Genomic DNA, 21,936 nt, shown 5'->3' with positions numbered 1-21,936 from the left:
TAGTTCGCTCGTTCCTTTCACGTAAGGGATGCTGACGCGTGCTAGCGGTTTGGAAGCTGTTCTTGCAGGTTGGTTTATCCTATTATGGTTCTGACGGCGAACCACATGGCGAATGAAATTACCGGTATAGCCATTCTTTTTTAGGTCGCTGATGATTGTTTGTACCTCTTTTCTTTTGTCGTTTTCAGAAGAGCACACAGCCTTAGCTCTCGTAAACAGTGTGGAGACGACAGACGCCTTGTGGCTAACCGGGTGGTTGGAATCGAACCGGAGGTAACGTCCAGAGTGAGTTGGTTTCCTGTGCACGGTAAATTTTAGGGCATCACCTTGTCTTCGGACCAGCACATCGAGAAAGGGCAAAGTGTTGTTGTGTTCGCGTTCCACGGTGAATTGTATAGCCGGTTCTATAGAGTTGAGGTGGCCGAGGAAGTTGTCCACTTCTGATCCTTGTATGATGCAGAAGCAGTCGTCAATATACCGTAGGAATATCTGGGGTCTGGATGCAAAAGATTGTAGAGCCTTCTGTTCGATTACTTCCATTGTCAGGTTGGCCATGGCAACGGAGATGGATGCGCCCATTGCCGTGCCACTAGTTTGTTGGTAGAATTGTTGTTTGAAGGAGAAGTAAGTATTGTTCAAGCAGAATTCTAGGAGACGACATATCTCATCGATGCTGAGGCAAGTTCTTGTGTCTAAGTCTTCATCCTTCTCGAGAGCTTCTCTTGTTGCGGTGACAGCCAGAGGAATCGGGACGTTTGTAAAAAGGGATACAACATCGAATGATACCAGACACTCGTCATTGTCGACCCTTATTTGCGATATGCGTTCTACAAAATCGCTGGAATTCCGTACGTTAGTCGGCGTATTCTCGGCGAGAGGGGATATTACTCTGTGTAAGTAGTCTGACAAAGCTCGAAGTGGTGAAGTTGTGAAGTCAACGATGGGTCTCAGTGGAACGTCGGGCTTATGGATCTTGGGAAGTCCGTAAAATCCCGGAGCGAATCCATTTCTGCAAATAAGTCGAAGGTAAAGGTTCTTTGACTCCGGGTAGTTTTTAAAAATTGTTGCCAGCATGCTGTTTAAGTTTCTCTGTATGACGAGCGTCGGATTCCGTTTGAGCTTCTTGTAGGCGGAGCAATCAAGAAGTTTTTGGGTCTTTTCTTCGTACGCTACTCTGTCAAGAACGACAGTCGTGTTGCCTTTGTCCGCTGGTAAGATGACGATGGTGCTGTCTTCTCTGAGCTTGCGGAGCGCTGTGTGTTCCTCCTTAGAGATGTTGTATGGTTGACGTCGTGGGAGTTTCGACAGTGCGCTGATTGCCTTTAGACGGATTCCTTCCCGTACGCTAGGAACCATGTGCATGATGCCGTCCTCGATGGCAGCAGCCATATGCGCCAAAGGAGGCCGTGTGGTGGTGAGGTTGTAGTTATGACCCCTGGCGAGGACATCAATTTCACGTTGGGAGAGTGACCTCGAGGACAAGTTGGTGACAAAAGAGGAGTTATTCTTGTACCGCCTCGTCTCCTTCTGTCTTCTCAGAGTCAACAGATTTTTTTCCTGAGTGATTTGGTGTTTCTGAGTTGCGGTTGCGGCGCATTTTTCGGCAAAAGCTTGTACTGATGGAAACATGTGCGGAATTCGATGTTCAAGCTGTTGACGTACATAAAACAAATCTAGCTGTTTCTGTTTAAGGATAGCGTTGCATTCGTGAATGCGAGCATTTACCAGACGATGCTCCGCTTGCGTCAAAACTTTATGACCCTCTGGTGTTGGGACAATCCGTTTCAACCGTAAGCTTCGAGGAATAACTTCAGCATCACGGCAAGCCTTCGTGAAATTCAAGTGTGTCTTGAATGAAGAGATGCTCCGGTAGATGTTCACGTACCGTTTCGCTAGCTGGGTAGTCTTTTGTCCAAAGTCATCGTGAAGAGACTTGAAGGTAAACATGTTTGAGAGAATTCTCTCTGGTCGGGTAAATAATAAAGAGATAAGATAATCCGCCAACCAAAAATTGAAATAGTAGCGACCCTACGTTTCGAAACCGTTCGTTTCTTCTTCAGGGGGATGAATGAAGGACAGCAGCTTCTTCTTCTAGATGTTCAGCGACTTCTTTTTCTTTTTCATTGGTCTTAGTAGGCTGGTCGTGCCGTGCGCAGTCTGTTATAACATCTTGGAGGCCGGTAATATATAAAGTTGGAAGTGCCCCTAAGGACCTATTGATGTTGTTAGAGGTTGTTTGTATGTACCATGACTCTACGAGGTGTCTTCTACGTAGATTTGATGCCGTGTCTAGGATGCTTGCGTTTTCAAAGGCAATGCGGTGGTCGAGGGTCTCGCAATGTTCGGCGAGAGCACTGCGTTCTCTGTCGAAGTTTCGCACGTCGTTTTTATGCTGGCGGAGTCGATCGTGGAAGTTCTTCGATTCGCCGATATAGGAGGCGGGGCATTGGGAGCATGGAATCTTATAAATGACGCCCTGGGCCCTGTCCTTCGGTGGCTTGTCCTTTGGGCGGGGTAGGAAGTGCCCAAGAGTTGACACCGGTTTGTGTGCAACCATAATATGTTCCTTTGCGAATAGTCTGGATAGTAGTTCGCTCGTTCCTTTCACGTAAGGGATGCTGACGCGTGCTAGCGGTTTGGAAGCTGTTCTTGCAGGTTGGTTTATCCTATTATGGTTCTGACGGCGAACCACATGGCGAATGAAATTACCGGTATAGCCATTCTTTTTTAGGTCGCTGATGATTGTTTGGTCCTCTTTTCTTTTGTCGTTTTCAGAAGAGCACACAGCCTTAGCTCTCGTAAACAGTGTGGAGACGACAGACGCCTTGTGGCTAACCGGGTGGTTGGAATCGAACCGGAGGTAACGTCCAGAGTGAGTTGGTTTCCTGTGCACGGTAAATTTTAGGGCATCACCTTGTCTTCGGACCAGCACATCGAGAAAGGGCAAAGTGTTGTTGTGTTCGCGTTCCACGGTGAATTGTATAGCCGGTTCTATAGAGTTGAGGTGGCCGAGGAAGTTGTCCACTTCTGATCCTTGTATGATGCAGAAGCAGTCGTAAGTTGTCCACTTCTGATCCTTGTATGATGCAGAAGCAGTCGTAAGTTGTCCACTTCTGATCCTTGTATGATGCAGAAGCAGTCGTAAGTTGTCCACTTCTGATCCTTGTATGATGCAGAAGCAGTCGTAAGTTGTCCACTTCTGATCCTTGTATGATGCAGAAGCAGTCGTAAGTTGTCCACTTCTGATCCTTGTATGATGCAGAAGCAGTCGTAAGTTGTCCACTTCTGATCCTTGTATGATGCAGAAGCAGTCGTAAGTTGTCCCCTTCTGATCCTTGTATGATGCAGAAGCAGTCGTAAGTTGTCCACTTCTGATCCTTGTATGATGCAGAAGCAGTCGTAAGTTGTCCACTTCTGATCCTTGTATGATGCAGAAGCAGTCGTAAGTTGTCCACTTCTGATCCTTGTATGATGCAGAAGCAGTCGTAAGTTGTCCACTTCTGATCCTTGTATGATGCAGAAGCAGTCGTAAGCTGTCCACTTCTGATCCTTGTATGATGCAGAAGCAGTCGTAAGTTGTCCACTTCTGATCCTTGTATGATGCAGAAGCAGTCGTAAGTTGTCCACTTCTGATCCTTGTATGATGCATCAATAGGTCCTTAGGGGCACTTCCAACTTTATATATTACCGGCCTCCAAGATGTTATAACAGACTGCGCACGGCACGACCAGCCTACTAAGACCAATGAAAAAGAAAAAGAAGTCGCTGAACATCTAGAAGAAGAAGAAGCTGCTGTCCTTCATTCATCCCCCTGAAGAAGAAACGAACGGTTTCGAAACGTAGGGTCGCTACTATTTCAATTTTTGGTTGGCGGATTATCTTATCTCTTTATTATTTACCCAACCAGAGAGAATTCTCTCAAACATGTTTACCTTCAAGTCTCTTCACGATGACTTTGGACAAAAGACTACCCAGCTAGCGAAACGGTACGTGAACATCTACCGCAGCATCTCTTCATTCAAGACACACTTGAATTTCACGAAGGGTTGCCGTGATGCTGAAGTTATTCCTCGAAGCTTACGGTTGAAACGGATTGTCCCAACACCAGAGGGTCATAAAGTTTTGACGCAAGCGGAGCATCGTCTGGTAAATGCTCGCATTCACGAATGCAACGCTATCCTTAAACAGAAACAGCTAGATTTGTTTTATGTACGTCAACAGCTTGAACATCGAATTCCGCACATGTTTCCATCAGTACAAGCTTTTGCCGAAAAATGCGCCGCAACCGCAACTCAGAAACACCAAATCACTCAGGAAAAAAATCTGTTGACTCTGAGAAGACAGAAGGAGACGAGGTGGTACAAGAATAACTCCTCTTTTGTCACCAACTTGTCCTCGAGGTCACTCTCCCAACGTGAAATTGATGTCCTCGCCAGGGGTCATAACTACAACCTCACCACCACACGGCCTCCTTTGGCGCATATGGCTGCTGCCATCGAGGACGGCATCATGCACATGGTTCCTAGCGTACGGGAAGGAATCCGTCTAAAGGCAATCAGCGCACTGTCGAAACTCCCACGACGTCAACCATACAACATCTCTAAGGAGGAACACACAGCGCTCCGCAAGCTCAGAGAAGACAGCACCATCGCCATCTTACCAGCGGACAAAGGCAACACGACTGTCGTTCTTGACAGAGTAGCGTACGAAGAAAAGACCCAAAAACTTCTTGATTGCTCCGCCTACAAGAAGCTCAAACGGAATCCGACGCTCGTCATACAGAGAAACTTAAACAGCATGCTGGCAACAATTTTTAAAAACTACCCGGAGTCAAAGAACCTTTACCTTCGACTTATTTGCAGAAATGGATTCGCTCCAGGATTTTACGGACTTCCCAAGATCCATAAGCCCGACGTTCCACTGAGACCCATCGTTGACTTCACAACTTCACCACTTCGAGCTTTGTCAGACTACTTACACAGAGTAATATCCCCTCTCGCCGGGAATACGCCGACTAACGTACGGAATTCCAGCGATTTTGTAGAACGCATATCGCAAATAAGGGTCGACAATGACGAGTGTCTGGTATCATTCGATGTTGTATCCCTTTTTACAAACGTCCCGATTCCTCTGGCTGTCACCGCAACAAGAGAAGCTCTCGAGAAGGATGAAGACTTAGACACAAGAACTTGCCTCAGCATCGATGAGATATGTCGTCTCCTAGAATTCTGCTTGAACAATACTTACTTCTCCTTCAAACAACAATTCTACCAACAAACTAGTGGCACGGCAATGGGCGCATCCATCTCCGTTGCCATGGCCAACCTGACAATGGAAGTAATCGAACAGAAGGCTCCACAATCTTTTGCATCCAGACCCCAGATATTCCTACGGTATATTGACGACTGCTTCTGCATCATACAAGGATCAGAAGTGGACAACTTCCTCGGCCACCTCAACTCTATAGAACCGGCTATACAATTCACCGTGGAACGCGAACACAACAACACTTTGCCCTTTCTCGATGTGCTGGTCCGAAGACAAGGTGATGCCCTAAAATTTACCGTGCACAGGAAACCAACTCACTCTGGACGTTACCTCCGGTTCGATTCCAACCACCCGGTTAGCCACAAGGCGTCTGTCGTCTCCACACTGTTTACGAGAGCTAAGGCTGTGTGCTCTTCTGAAAACGACAAAAGAAAGGAGGTACAAACAATCATCAGCGACCTAAAAAAGAATGGCTATACCGGTAATTTCATTCGCCATGTGGTTCGCCGTCAGAACCATAATAGGATAAACCAACCTGCAAGAACAGCTTCCAAACCGCTAGCACGCGTCAGCATCCCTTACGTGAAAGGAACGAGCGAACTACTATCCAGACTATTCGCAAAGGAACATATTATGGTTGCACACAAACCGGTGTCAACTCTTGGGCACTTCCTACCCCGCCCAAAGGACAAGCCACCGAAGGACAGGGCCCAGGGCGTCATTTATAAGATTCCATGCTCCCAATGCCCCGCCTCCTATATCGGCGAATCGAAGAACTTCCACGATCGACTCCGCCAACATAAAAACGACGTGCGAAACTTCGACAGAGAACGCAGTGCTCTCGCCGAACATTGCGAGACCCTCGACCACCGCATTGCCTTTGAAAACGCAAGCATCCTAGACACGGCATCAAATCTACGTAGAAGACACCTCGTAGAGTCATGGTACATACAAACAACCTCTAACAACATCAATAGGTCCTTAGGGGCACTTCCAACTTTATATATTACCGGCCTCCAAGATGTTATAACAGACTGCGCACGGCACGACCAGCCTACTAAGACCAATGAAAAAGAAAAAGAAGTCGCTGAACATCTAGAAGAAGAAGAAGCTGCTGTCCTTCATTCATCCCCCTGAAGAAGAAACGAACGGTTTCGAAACGTAGGGTCGCTACTATTTCAATTTTTGGTTGGCGGATTATCTTATCTCTTTGACATTGTCCATGGGTTAACAGATGACGGTGTTGAACGAACCTCTAACATTGCAGATAGAGCCTTGGTGGTTATGCTGTCTGAAATTTCCAGGAGGTGCGTTTGCACACACTGTTGTGCACACTCCAACAACGTCTTCTGTTTAACGAAGTCTCCTCATTTCTCTCATTCGGGAGCTTAAAGGGGCGGTGCAATGATATTCATTTGGAAGGTTTTTCACTTTACACGAGCTTACTGGCACTAGTGGGACTCAAGGATACTCGCACGCAACGCCACTGACCAAGAAACTCCTCTGTTGCGCTGTAATTTCGAGGACAAAACCCAGTGTTTTTATTCAATCTCTCCTTCGAAAAACCTGATGACATAGCCTGGACGGTAGCAGTACCGCCCAGTGACGATATTTGAATACGGCTCATAGATTGGACCTGAGCATGGCGTGGACACTCGATTTGGGCTCGTGATAATCGATAGCTCGAGAAACATTCGGGTAGTGTCCTGTGTCAAATCGCTGCAATGACGACAACAGCCGAACCATAATAATGTCTGGAACTCAGCGCGTGTCCTGTGCCTTGCCAACCCCAGCGCATGACTATGGTCAACATTGGCGGCATATAATCGGCTCCAGATCACGGGGCCGCTTGCTCTGGCTGCGAGTTGAGGGGGTGAACTCTGCTCGTTTTTCTTTATTTTTTTTCTGCGACTTCGATTGCGTGTGGTGAAAATGAACGGGTATATTTTACGGATCATTAACGTCAGGGATTCGTTCTAAGCGGTATTTGCGCAAAATACAAATATCAGTGCATCGCCCCTTTAAGACTGTTGGCTTCACAGTAAAGGCTGTGGTCTGTGGTTAGGGGGCTTCAAACGTAAGCTTGGTGTGTGTGGTGATAACTGATAAACCATTTTTTGAAGTTGACAACGAACACGTTTACTTTGTCTTTGATGTTCCGCACCTTCCCAAAACAACAGAGAGCCATCTCCAAGCCCACAAACTTTGCATTGGAAATGAGGTCATTGAGCGGTCTTCTATTGTTGAACTTCATTGTTCTATCGATGAGATTAGCTTGCAATTGACTCCGAAACTTACTGAAAGACATATTTATTCAAAAACCTTTCTGTAACATGGAAGAAAATTGTGCCCCGCAGGTACTGAGTGTCTCAATTTTTCTTGTAATCATATATCTTGTTTATGCAAAGGAACTTCCTGAGGCAGCCATGGCTACAGCCTACTTCTGTGATAGGATGTGCATACTTTTTGATTGTCTAAATAGCTAAAAAATTCAAGAAGACAGGGCAGAAGTTACGTCTTGCTATTCTGAAGGGAGAACCTCAAATACTTGATTTTCTCCACCAGTAACTCGGATGGGTTTCAGCATGGCATTTCCAAAGTAGGAGGCAGTCATAAGCCATCACTGGGTGGCAAGTTACTATAAAAAGTGTCCTCATGCTCTGGGATGAGCTTTCAAGCAGCCATGACTTTAAGTTCTTACTTACACGACGCCTGCAGCAAGACACACTTGAGAACGTTTTTGGAGCTATATACGACAAATGCTGGGCTGCAACACAAACCCAAATGTGCATCAGTTCACCTCAGGACTAAAACACCTCTGGATAAAGAAACTGTTCAAACTGTCGGACAATCAAAACGTAGAAGATGACAAGGCTCACCTCCTAAAGGAGTTGCAAATATCTTCGCACCATGAAAGTTTAATTTCAGACATTGTGGAATGTCTTCCAATTGATAATTTCCCGCCACTAGAGGATATTTCTGAGCTGGCATCAGACATCAGGTCTAACATAATTGATGACTCGTCCACGTTTTTATTACGTTGGGGGCTATTTGACCAAGCTTTTGCTTGAACAGACAACTTACAGCTGTGGCTGTTCTCAGCTGCTATCGAATGAGTCTAATAACTTGACCAGGCATCACCAGTACTGTCTTGTTCCTAAAGCATACCACGTGCCTGGAAAATTCTTCGGGAACTTAGTAGTACTATCACAGGCTGCCTTTCATTTCATTCAGCAACTAGAAAATCACTTTCTTTACATAATAGAGAGTGTGACACATGTTCGAGGAGTGTGTGCCGCCTTGTATAGCACAGTTTGAGGTCTGGGTGGTTTTCGCCTTTGCCCAGAGGAGTACCACAAAGGGTTTTTAAAATTGTTTTGCAGAATACGCTTGTGTTGACATGTTTGATTTTTTAACCGGAATTCGGGCAAAGTTCGGTTGCACTCTTCAGTGGCTAGTAAGAACGAGACAGGTTTAACTGTTAATAGCGTATTAACAGAGGCGGTTGCCAAACCAAAAACAAAAAGTGATTAAGTGGGCGGTGTAACTTGCTCTCCAAATATTTTTCCCCTTTTTCCAGCGAATGTGTATCATGGCTCCCTAACAAAAATATTTGTGCACTTTCTAAAAAAATTCGATAGAAAATAGCGTATAGAGGCTAACAATATCTGAAAGAAAATGTATCCACTTTTGTATCCACTGTCCATAGTTTTTTAGCCGCTTTTTTCTGAAGCCATATTTTTTTTCTGAACAATTTCGGGGAATATTTAGGGACGTTGAATCTTGTCAGATTTCGAATAGAGTTCTCATTGTTTGGTAGTGCCTCGCCCGCAGTGAGTTTGAGGCTACGCAAATTGGTGTTTTTTTTTTTATATTTGCCGGAAATCGGGAATTAGTACTATATGGCGTGTGCTTCGCACTGTTATTATACTCTTATGACTGGTAATGATAGCGATGTCTTATTTATTTTTGCACTTACTTCCCGTACCCGAGTCGGCGTGAAAGTGAATGTATCATACAGCATGTTCTCCGTGGAAGGGTTTTGTTAACTTGGTTCCGCTAAGAATCTATTACGAAGTGTACGAATGCCGAAGTCCTTCATATTCATTTATTTTTGTGAGTATCGATCTCTTTCGCATAAAACATACAGAGCTTCTGAAGTAAATCATGTGTACATGAATGTGGTCCAATAAAATGTGTTCGAACCACTTACTGTTGTTGACCCCAAAATGCTCCACCAGCCAGGAGTCAATGCGGTGATTGTGTAACTTCAATGCTTTACAATATAAAAAGAACAAGAAATATATACACTTCTTCTTTGTGAAGTAAGTTGAAATATTGTTTGACACATTTTGCACGGACTCTATCGTAAAAAATAAAGCGAAAGTGTGTCAGTATTGAAAAAAAAAAAGCGGCTTCGGGAGTCAAGGTGCTCCCGAGAGATGAGCGAGGCAGGGAGGAAAGAGAGAGAGAAGGGTATTGGAGAACCGGAGCAAAAACGCCCAAACCGAAACCGAAACTAACTTGACCGGAAACGGAATCAGATTATAGTTAATACCGCCCGCTAGGAGCGCTACCTGTCACTGGTCTATCTGGGCCGCTGGGGCCTATGGCAGTGTCCGCTCTTTACCTTGTGTATATTACTCTATGGTTTGCACGCCCGCTGGCTGGGAGCCGCTGGCTGGGAGCAGACCCTACTGGAACAAGGGGAGCGGATCAGATTCACCGATCACCGTGCGATTCCAGTGCGTTGCGTCTCACCGGATTCGACTGGTTACGCCCAGAATCGCGCTGATCGGAACTGTCCAGAAGTTCAGAACTCCGCGGACCCGAACTGGGACCGCTCCCATCTGACATTTTCGTACGGGGGACTTGACAGATGTAATCCGTGATATTTGTCGTCACGGTCAAAGCAGGACAGCCACACAAACACAAAAACGAGAAGGAAGGCTCGTTGAAGTTTCAACACGATGTGGCGCACAAGCTGTCATTTGCCGAACCCAGCCAAACCGCAAGAATTCCTGACTTCTTTGAAGAATCGCTTATCGCCGATATAGGCGTAGGACGTTTCGAACATTTGGTTCACATTGTACGTTGTCCAGAGTCATTTTTATAAGACCGCAGGGAGAGGCGGCAGATCGAAGCAGGCAGGTCAAACGAAGTTGCAACGGAAAACAAACAGACAAAGAAACAAGCGACTGTCAACGCGCGCGCAGCCGGATCTGGCAATGCTTATCACTCAGCGTGGAGCGTGCCCTACCCTCTCTTTGGTCACATGACAGAGCGGACCAGAGAGGAGGAAGGGGGCGACGGCGAGGTCAAGGAGCAAGACACCGGGACACCCCACCCTAAGGCCCACCCCCCTCCCTTGCAACCCTCTTCTCATGCGTTCTATAAAAAAAAAAAGGAAAAAAAAAGCAAAAAAAACTTGCGCTTGGATTTTTGTGGCAATGCAGTCGATGCTAGAGGAGAGCGTGCACGGACCGCTGTACACGCGCTTTTCTTCTCTCTTGGAGTTGCATGCACGTCGCGTTTGCAGCCTGAAGCCTGGTTCAGACAGTTGCGGTTGACTGCGTTTGACTGCGTTGCGGCAGCGAAAAACCAGGACATCCCTGCTGCTTATATCGCGTGCCAAGATGATTCCTTGAATTGGATTCCACGCTTCATACGAAGCACAGATGTGCCGGTGACTCGCTTTCGGTTCCCGACGCAACGCAGTCAAACGCACTCAAACGCAAGTGTCTGAACCGGCCTTTAGAAAGCAGGCGAAACGCGCGCATTTCAGCACACACGCTGGAAGTGGCGTCGGCCATGAGCTCGGCTTGCGCCCGAGCCAAAAAAGCATTCAGCACGAGCTCGTACTTTGACTGCTGCAACGGCGGGCGTGCTCTCGCAATGCTCGATGTTCTTGCAGGCACGTGTTCGCGCTACCGTCGCCGCGTCTTGAAATGAAGTGAAACGGACTCTAGAAGTGCATTCTTTAATGCGGTCGCGTCTTCTGCGAGAAAGATTCGAGCTGAATAAGAAAATTGAGGCAAAAAAGATGGACAAAGTTTTAAAGTTCTGTCAAAAATATCGGCTCACGAACGTCGCGCGTTTACGTAAAAAAAGAAAAAAAAAATGTGTTCGTTTTAGTTGCAGTATAAGCGCACATCAGCGCACTTAAAATATAAATACAATTACTTGCATTACGCGCACGATCTGAAATCAGCCAGCCTTCCGGAAACATTGGCTGCCACGGCTCAAACAGCTAGGCGTGCCCAGGCCGCCGATCTGTAGGTTCAATATCAAACGGGCTCCCGAGAGCCGTTTGATTAAACCGGTACAGTTTGGCGGTCCGGTCACCCACTTGTGCAACATGTTCACCGGTTTGAGCAAGCGTGCGACAACTTTGCCCAAACGAGTCTCCCATTTGCCCCGACGAGTGACCCGTTTGCCAAAGAAGCGACCAGTTTGCCCAAATAGGTGACCGTTATGGCTCATACGGGGGACCCCTTTGAGCTATACGGGCGACCCCTTTGGCAAACTGGTGACCGGTATGGCTAAACTGTTACCGGTATGGACCCGTTTATTTTCATACAGGCACCAAATGGTTTTTTTCAGTAGGGAATGTCTGAAAGCCCGTCAAAAACTTTTCTAATGGGGTCGGGAAAACCTTCAGGCTTCTTGAGATGGCTGTGGGTAACGGCCTAGGTGGAGAAAACACATTTCGCAGAATTAATGAACATGGCTGCTTATTGTACGCTACCGGGGAAAAAATAAGTATTTGGAAAATGCCGATCGTGTGTGTGTACGGTCAGATTTTTATTACGGCTCTGCTATCAAATACGTCTACGAGTGGGCTCATGGACCCGTCTGTCACTGCCCGATTGCTCGGTCGCCAAAGAGGAAACTGAAGGCGACCGCCTCATGTGGAGAATTCACGAGCCGCGGGCCGAGTGGTGTTAGCCGAGCGGCGTTTTGAGGCGAACGCAATCCTGTCCGCTCGAGGCAAAATCCGTGCAACCGTGTATAAAAAAAAAAAAAAAAAATTTGAGAGCAGTGTGCGCTTTCCAGGAACTGGGACGCACGTGGGAGCGACTCGTTCTGGGAACCGGTCCCTCCAAGGGGGACTGTCCCCAAAAAGCAATCCACATGCGCCTCTCTCCGCCCGGCGATGTGGGGAGGGTGCAGGGCTGCCAGGCCAGCGGTCGTGGGGAGAGGGTGGTGTGTGCAAGCGGGGGAGGCTATAGCCATTTTCTCTCTGCTCGTCTGCGGTTCCGGTTATCCCACGAGCCGGGATGTTTTTGAGCGGACCAATTTCCTCCAGGAGAGCACGCATGCTTTTGAGGGCTCGCCCCTTGGTCTGTTTTGATCCGTGCAGTTTCTTTCTTGGTACCGCAGGTGAACAATAGTTCGGCGAAGGCTGCCTTCAGCACCGCTCGACCGCCATCGTGTTCAGCGCATTCAAGGAGATAGTGGCCGGTGTCGGCTTACTCGCTGCAAAGCCTGGCAGTCGGGGTCAGCGTCCCACTGCATGTTGTGCCTGCGCACCGGGATTATGGCACTGTGGGTGTTGAGACGGTGGATGACGGCCGCTGTCCGGACTTGTTCCTTGCGTCTCTTCGTCCGTCCGACTTCAGACCAGCGAGCGAAAAATACGCCGAAGACGTCGGCGCGATGTCATCACTGACGAAACCGTGACTGTGCTCGAGATTTCTCAACGGCGGCAAGCGCTGCTTACGAGTTCGTGGATTTAGCTAAATGTGCTTACTGAAACTGTGTATGTGTCCGTGAGGTGCACCTGCTCGGTTTTATTAGCTGAACTACCGTACATCAGGAATATACCCAGCGGCATCGTGAGTACTTTGAAAGATATTTTTCTTTGCGATAAAGAAGTCAGTTGTCCCTCTTCGATGTGATCTCTTTTGTCTAAAGCTCCTTGCGCTGGGTTTGGACATGCGTTGCTTTTGATCACCTTTTTGATTTATATTATGCATGTAAAACTAAATGTCGGCAATTTTCAATAATGTTTTGAACTACATTTTTTTCTATGGCTCACAGTCATATGGACGTCTAAAAGGTTGATGGGCTAAAGGGCCTGACGGGTTGAAGGGCTGTGGGGCTAAAGGGTTCTTCTATGGGGTATCCTTGAAGGGTTGTTCTGTAGGGTATTTTTGAAGGGTTTTGAAGGCCTGTGAGGCCCCATAATCCTTCAAGGCTGACGGGCCCTTTAGAAATATTTTCAATAGGGCCGTCTTGAAATTACGCCGAATATAACCAAGAGAGGGATTAGCTGAGGATATAATCTTATTGAGATGATTATTCCAGGATAAATTATTAGTTAAATAAACACCAAGATATTTATATTCGGTAGTGGCCTCGACATTTGCCAAGTACGGCACCAGTCGGCAATTTTGTTAATGTCGTTTTGGAGGAGGAGGTGGTTGTCAAGAGATTTTATTAGTCTATAGATAACGCAATCATCTGCGAAAAGGCGAATTGAAGAAGAAAGTTGAAGTGGGAGGTCATTAATAGAGATTAGAAAGAGTAAAGGGCCAAGTACAGAGCCTTGCGGCACGCCGGAGGAGACTGCAGCGAAGGAGGAAGGCGAGTCGTTACCGAAAACAAATTGAGAACGGTAGCTAAGAAAAGATTCGATCCATTTTAGAACGAGAGAACCTAACTTTAAGGAAGAGAGTTTGAACAGAAGGCGATTGTGAGGGACCTTGTCAAAAGCCTTGGCGAAATCAAGGAGGACAGCATTAGTGGCAAAGCCGGAGTCGAGATTTTGAAAAACGTCGTTAGTAAGAAACAGCAGCTGGGTCTCACATGAAAGTTGCTTTCGGAAGCCGTGCTGTGCGTGGGTGAAGTAATTGCAGGAATTCAGGAAACTGATAAGATGCTTGCAGATGATGTGCTCGAGAATTTTGCAGGAAATGCCGGTAAGTGAGGTTGGTCTGTAGTTGAGTGGAGACGTTTTACTTCCAGATTTCTGGACTGGAATGACCTTTCCATTTTTCCAATCGGAGGGTACCACACCAGTCTTCAGAGACTCCTGAAAAATTTTTGTAAGGAACAGCGCTGATGAGATTTTCGTGTTGGTTAGAAGTTTGCTGTTGGTATCATCTATACCACATGAAGAGGAAATTTTAAGGGATTCTAATAGGATCCATAGGGAAAATATTTGTTGTTGGAACGAGGGGGGTCTGAACGATGGGTGTAGATACACTGAAAGCATTGGAAAATAAGTGTTAAGAATATTGGCACATTCACTATTCAATATTTCATCACCAGAACTACTCACAAGGTTAATGTTTAGAGATGGTTTATCATTAACAATGCTCCAAAACTAACGAGGGTTATTCTGTAGCATAGATGGTAGGGTGTGGTGCAAGAATGTGTGCTTATGCTCACGCAACAAACATTTGTATTCAGACCTGCAAGCGGCATGCTTAAGCCAGGCCTCCGGTGTATTTAGTCGTTTAGCATTTCTAAACAGTCTTTTTTTTATTTGAACGTCGGCGAAGGAACTTAGTGAACCATGGCTTAGATGCATTCGATCGGACGTTTGTACATGGCACTTAACGTTCGACAAGCTCGAGTAATTTGACTTTATAGAAATTCCAGTTTTCATTGGCGCTGTAGTTATCGAAGTTCTCGTTAAAAGAAACGAAGAAATCCGAGAGCTGGCGATTAATCATGTCGTAGTTGCCCCTGTGATACAAACAATTTTTTTTAGGAAAAGACACTGACATCTGTGACTTAATATCAATAAAACAGCGTAGCCCTTTGTGGTCACTAATGCCATCTATAGGCGACAATAACTTAACTAAATAAGGATCAGCAGTAGGGATTAAATCAAGCACATTTGAACTGCTGTCGGTGACTCGTGTAGGAAAAGATAGTCCTTGGGAGAGATTAAAGGAAAGGCACAAGTCAATCAAATCTCTGCTTACATTCGTTTCGCACAGCTGGCTGGCGTCAGCGTATTCCATTCAAACCCGGAATGTTAAAATCACCAAAAAGAAAAGCAGTTTTACTATGTGCTGCCAAAGAAGACAAATCATCACGAAAGCAATCACAAAAGTCACGTGAAGCGTTGGGTGGACGGTAGCAAACACCGAGCAAAATAGAGCCGTTGCAACATTTTATGGAAACCAAAACTATCTCAAGGCCACTTTTGGATCGATGCGATATGACATGGAATAGTTTTGTTAACAGCGATAAGAAACCCTCCCCCTCGTCGATCCGCTCTGTCACACCGGTAGATGTTGAAGTGAGGGTGATCCGGTAATATTTCATTATCATCAATGTCAGGATTAAGCCACGTTCTTGACAGCAAGACAACATCAGCATCACATGAACTTATCAGTGAAGACAAATCACGCTTAGGTAATACGCTACTTGCGTTTGCGTAAAGAACACTTATGGCGCTACGCGATTTAGACGCATCAGTAGAAACGCTCCCCACGTTCCCCTATCTCATGAGCTCTGTTACAGTGTCTGACTGGGCATCGTATATGAAACTCTTGGGGCCAATGTGAAGTTTGTTTAGTCTAAATTTAAAAGGGCAAAGATTGACGTTTAGCAAAAGTGACGAGGTTATGGCGTGCAACACGAGTATTTTCGCAGAAGTCTTCCGATAGTGAAAACGAGCTACCCTTCAGCCGAAAACTGCTCTGTAGTATTTCACTTTTGGTTTTAAATGACGCAAGGCAAGTTATGATTGGTCAGCATTTTTCTTCTTGAAAGTTTCCAATTCTATGAGCACGTTCGATATTGGAACTCGCCAAAGATAGGCCAAGCTTTCCTTCCCTGAATTTAAGAACTTTATGTTCCGACGATGACCATGACTCACTACGCGTGTGGGAATACCTCGGAAAAGCAAGTTGCAACGACGGGAATGATTTTCTAGATCGTCACTCCAAGTGAGGAGCGAGGCTGTTACTGTTGCCTGATTGGCAAGAGCACCGCGAATGCTACACACCTCGGCTTTAGTGTCGGAGAGTCACTGAAGTCCGTTCTCAATTAAGGCAATCTGGGCGTTGATGGTTGATAAGGATTTTTTAACTGGGTTTGTTTATCAAGAAGAGTTCTAATATCTGACTATATTGACATCTGACCCTCTTCAGGTCTCTTGGAATTGTCCTCAATTTTCACTAGTACCGCCCACATTTTATCTCACTGAGACCCCGGGACAGTGTCCGGGACAGTCTTCGAGCCAGGGTTAGACTCAACATCACCGTACTGCATTAACGAAGACAAAATAACTTTGGCGCACTAGCACGCCATGTAATAAAGCACCCTTGGGCACGGGAGCACTACAAGGCACAGGTTGTCAGACCTCTTAGGATGTAAAGAATAGCGTTTAGAAACCTGTAACAAGGAAAACATCGTGGTATCAGCCGTGACGGTCATGACCAAGCTCCCGTGCCCACTTACGCGCCGGCGGTAAGCGTTGGGGTTTTGTCCGCAGAAAGAAGGGGGCGTCACTGTGTAGCCCGTTGACGTCATATCCGCTCCAGGACCGGTGATTGTGCGGAACTGCTGTAGCTTGCCCAAGTCGCTGGCGGTAGAAACGGCACCTGTAGATGACTAGCATATGTCGAGATGACACTGTAGCAATGCGTGGTGTTGTGGGCTGCGGTGGACGGCGATGGGAAGCCGAGAAAGATGCACAGAAGCGGGAGCTGTAACAAGGAAAACATCGTGGTATCAGCCGTGACGGTCGTGACCAAGCTCCCGCGCCAGCCCGATTGGGGCGATCTTTGTTTTCCCAGAGAACCCTACACTTGAACAAACCCGTGTACGCGGGCTTCTCTATCCTAGAGATGTCCAAACTGGTCATGTACGAATTTTTCTACAAGCAGATCAGGCACATTTTCCCCGACGCTCGCGCAACGTACAGCGACACGGACTCGTTCATCCTCCAAATCACCGACCCGAATGTAGACTCGAAGCTCGCGACCCTTGCCGAAACTCACCTGGATACTTCTGGGTACCCAGGCGACCACCCCTTGTTCTCTCCCGCAAACAAAATGAAACTAGGAGTGTTCAAAAACGAGCTCCCGAAAGATCACATTCTTGAGTTTGTTTGTTTAAAACCCAAACTCTATTCGATGGAGCTAGCCTCAAGAGAGCACTAAGTGAGCGCGAAAGGAGTGAAAAGGTGCGAGTCCCGTAAGCTAACCTACTCTGCACAAGATAAAGCAGCGGACTATCGCTCGTAAGTTGTGCGAGAACAAGACTGTTGTCGTAGAGAAGATAGGACTCAATTCATTTGACAACAAGCGTTTCATCGACTCTCACGGCGTTTCAACTCTTCCTTTCGGACATTGGAGCTTTTTGTGAAGTGTTTTTTTTTTTTCATTTCAAGCTGATGTATTTGCGTGTGCGCGTGTGTGTGTGTGTGTGTGTGTTTGTGTGTGTGTGTGCGTGTGCGTGCGTGTGCGTGTGTGTGTGTGTGTGTGCGTGTGTGTGTGTGTGTGTGTGTGTGTGTGTGTGCAGGGTATTTTATGTACAGAGGGTAGAGAGCCATTTTTACGTAGCGCGAGGTTTTTTTTTGTTTTTCACCAAGTGTTTGATATTTGTATAAAGAGCTGTCGCGCGCCATCTGTTTCTCTATGTTTTGAGAATATCTTAGATGCATGCATATTGAATAAAAAAGAGAAAAAGATTCACCCTCGCTTTGTGTCCTTTTTGTGGCTTTATTTCGAGATCAGTTTAGAGCGGAGCGGCAGGAGAGCTTTAAAGCGGGAGAAGGAAATTGCTTGCGTACGAGTATGGAAATGTGTCGGTCGTTCCGTCGGCACTCGCTCGCCGAGAAAGCTTGAATGCACTCGCGGAGCGGTACACCGCAAAACAGGCGCGCACCCACGTATGACAGTAAAGTCCGGGAAACCAAGCGCTCTCGCGTTTACCGCAAAACGCTATCCTTGGGACTGCGAGACGTCTATCAAGCTGACCTAGTGGAAATTAAAAAAAATTACCAAATACAACGATGGAAAACGATATATTTTGTTTGTGATTGATACGTTCTCACGATTTCTCACCGTCGTCCCCATAGCTCGAAAGACGGGCGAAAAAGTTGTCAGGGCGTCGAAAATTGTCTTTCGCAAAATGGGGAAAAGCAAGCGTTTATGTACGGATCATGGTCGTGAATTTTACAGTGGTCGTCTCGTTTCGGGAGAAAAACGACATTAAATTGTATTCCGTGAATTCGAAGCAAAAGGCTTCGATAGTGGAACGCGTACAACGCACCATAATGAGTCGGGTTTACAAGTACTTTGAGTATGCACGAACCAAACGAATGATTGAAATCCTCTCGGAAATCGTGAAATCTCATAATTTTAGCCACCACAGGACACTGAACGCTAGGCCGGTGGATGTTACAACACAGAACCAGACCGAATTTTTCTTTCACTTGTTCCCCGATCCCGGTCGCGTGAAAATACCTAAATTTCGCGTGGGTGAGCATGTGCGCATCTCCAAAGATCGTCACGTTCTCGTGTTTATCGTGGATCGAATTTGATTGGGTGTGCCCAATACCTACCACATAATCGATATGGTGAGAAAAGAGCCCGTTTTCGGCTCTTTTTACGAGGCAGAACTGCAGCGGCGCTTCCCTGGCCGGTAACAAGACCTAAAATAACATTCCCAGCTCTCGAGGTATATCAAAACCTGTCTAGACTTGTTCCTGCATGACGGAACTGTAGATAGGCTTCGTCACATGACCTGGAGAAATGACGCGTTCAAATTCCATGGAGGGTTTTTGTTTGTTTTTATTCACCCAGATTACGGAAACCATTCCCGAGGTGACGAGTCAGCGAGCACTGTTTGAATCACGCGCGCGAAATCACGTGATAGGAAGACGAGTAACGTTAGCGCGCAGCGATGCATTACGTCACACGACCATCGTCACATGACCTGCGGCAATAACGCATTCTGTTTTTTAACCGCATTAAAAAAGCCATGTCTTAGGAAAACACGCAATCTGAATTGCACACCCTACTGAAAAGAAAACTTTTGGCGCCTATATGAAAATTAACGGGTCCATACCGGTAAGTTTAACCATACCGGTCACCAGTTTGTCAAAGGGGTCGCCCGAATGGCTCAAAGGGGTCCCCCGTATGAGCCATAACGGTCACCTATTTAGACAAACAGATCACTCCTTTGGCTAACGGGTCGCTCGTCTGGGAAAATGGGTCGCTCCTCTGGGCAAATGGGCGACTCGTTTGGGCAAAGTTGTCGCATGTTTGCTCAAACCGGTGACCATGTTGCAAACTGTACCGGTTTAATGAAACGGCTCTCCGGAGCCCGTTTGATATTGAACGTACAGATCGGCGGCGTGGGCACGCCTAGTGTTTCAGCCGTGGCAGCCAATATTTCCGGAAGGCTGGGAGCGCCGGTTCATCGATTTCAGATCGTCCGCGTAATGCAAGTAATTATATTTATATTTCAATTGCGCTGATGTTCGCTTATACAGCAACTAAAATTAACACCTTTTTTGTTGTTGTTTTATGTAAACGCGCGACGTTGGTGAGCCGATATTTTTGACAGAACTTTAAGACTTTGTCCATCTTTGTTGCCTCAATTTACTTATTGAGCTCGAATCTCTCTCGCAGAAGACGCGAGCGCGTGAAAGTATGTACGTCTAGACTCCGCTTCACTTTAATTCAAGACGACGCGAAGGTAGCACGCGTACACGCGGCTGCAAGAACATCGAGCATTGCGAGAGCACGCCCGCCGTTGCAGCAGTCAAACTACGAGCTCGCGCTGAGTACTTCCTTCGCTCGGGCGCGAGCCGAGCTTCTCGCCGCCCACCGCCATTTCCAAGGTTCGACTGTGCTAAAATGCGCGCGCGCGCGTGTTTCTTTTTCGAGGTTACAAAAGCACATCTCACTGGAATGCCTGGGGAGAGGGAGAGGGGCTGTCCCTTCGGTCCACGCCCCCTCCCTCCTCTCTTGTCACCCGTCACGTGACCCGCAGCTGCGCGCGAGCTACACGCTGATAAGCATCGAGATCCGGAAGGGTGCGCCTTGCAGCCGCTTTTTTCTTTGTCTGCTTGTTGTCATTTAGAGCTCAAACTTCGCGCGTCCACCTGCTTCGATGTGTCGCCTAACCTTGCGGTCTTATTAGGATGTCTCTCGACAACGTATTGGATGTGCACCAAAGCTCTTAGTGTTCGAAAAGTCCTACGCCTATATCGGCAACAAGCGGTTCTTCAAAGAAGTCAGGAATTCTTGCGGTTTGGTTGGGTTCGGCAAATGACAGCTTGTGCGCTACATCGTGTTGAAACTTCCAAGGAGCCTTTTCCTCTCGTTCGTGTTTGTGTGGTTGTCCTGCTTTGACGGTGTCGACAAATATCACGAATTACATCTTTCAAGTCCGCTATTTTTATGGTAAGTGCACTACAACCTACATCTTGGCAACGATTGACCGTTCTTCTGCTCGTACTCTTCCAGATTATCTGTATAATTATGCAACCACTATTCTCGCGGCAGCCGGGCGAATAATTTCCCGAAAGTCTACCTTCATAGTCTAGAATTACCTCGGTTCTGGTTTGGTTTGCTATCTTCTCAGTTGTAAAAACGCTTAGCGCTCATTCACACTGGAAGCGGATCCGCGTTCACAAAGCGGTTGCGAACGCGGATCCGCTTCCAGTGTGAATGAGCGGTTAGAGTGCCTCTCACATTTCACAGATCGCTTGCACGTTTGCACTTGTCTACAGAAGACGTAATAAACTTTGAGGAGAATTGAAAACAATCTTTTGTGTCTGTTTTCCTGTCCATTTGCAAGCACCTACGTGAGCACATCTGTTCTACGTGTTTCCTCCATGTTATAAATAGGTTTATAAGTTTCGGAACGCCTTAAATAAGTTTAAGATAACCGAACTACCAGACAATTCCGATTTAGGGCTAGCGCATAATTTCCCGATTCGAATGGCACGCTCAAACGTGTGGTCACGTGCAAGGTCGAACGGGCACCCGTATCAAACGGGCACCTGTATCAAATGGGTACCGTTTCGAGCGTGTACCGTTTCAAATGGGTACCGTTTCGAGCGGATACGGTTTCAAACGGCTACCCGTATCCCATAATCACCTTTATCCAAACGAGTCGACAAGTTTGCACCCGTTTGATTTACCAATTTGCCACCCGTTCGAATTTCAAATGACTTTTTTCAGTAGGGCACACACACACACGGACAACTAAGACAAGTTAAGCGGTCTGGGAAGTAATGTGCTCGTAGCTCACGGGGTTGGGTCTCGCGCTGCTGTGCCCAAGGTACAGAGTTCGATTCCCACCCGGCCGCGGAGCCTTTTTTAGCATATACAGGAACTCTAGGAACTAGAGTTCCTGTATATGCTATATGTAGAGTTCCTGCATATATATGTAGAGTTCCTGTATATGCTCCCCCTTCGGGGGAGCATATACAGGAAATGTATACAGGAAATGTATACACAGAGTTCCTGTATATGCTCCCGGAGCATATACAGGAACCTATATATGCTCCCCCTTCGGGGGAGCATATACAGGAACTCTGGAACAGGAACACGATAGTCACGTGATGGTCACGCTCTTGCACACAGAGTTGAGTTGGCTAGATGCTAAACAAGATTTTGTTCTTGCTTAGCTCTTTATCTTGATCTTGAAACAAGACTTAGATCTTGATCTTGAAACAAGACA

The sequence above is a fragment of the Ixodes scapularis genome, unplaced genomic scaffold, assembly GCF_016920785.2.
Source record: "Ixodes scapularis isolate PalLabHiFi unplaced genomic scaffold, ASM1692078v2 PGA_scaffold12__126_contigs__length_90152505, whole genome shotgun sequence".
Classification (NCBI taxonomy): Eukaryota; Metazoa; Arthropoda; class Arachnida; order Ixodida; family Ixodidae; genus Ixodes; species Ixodes scapularis.
Note: the sequence above shows the minus strand (reverse complement) of the source record.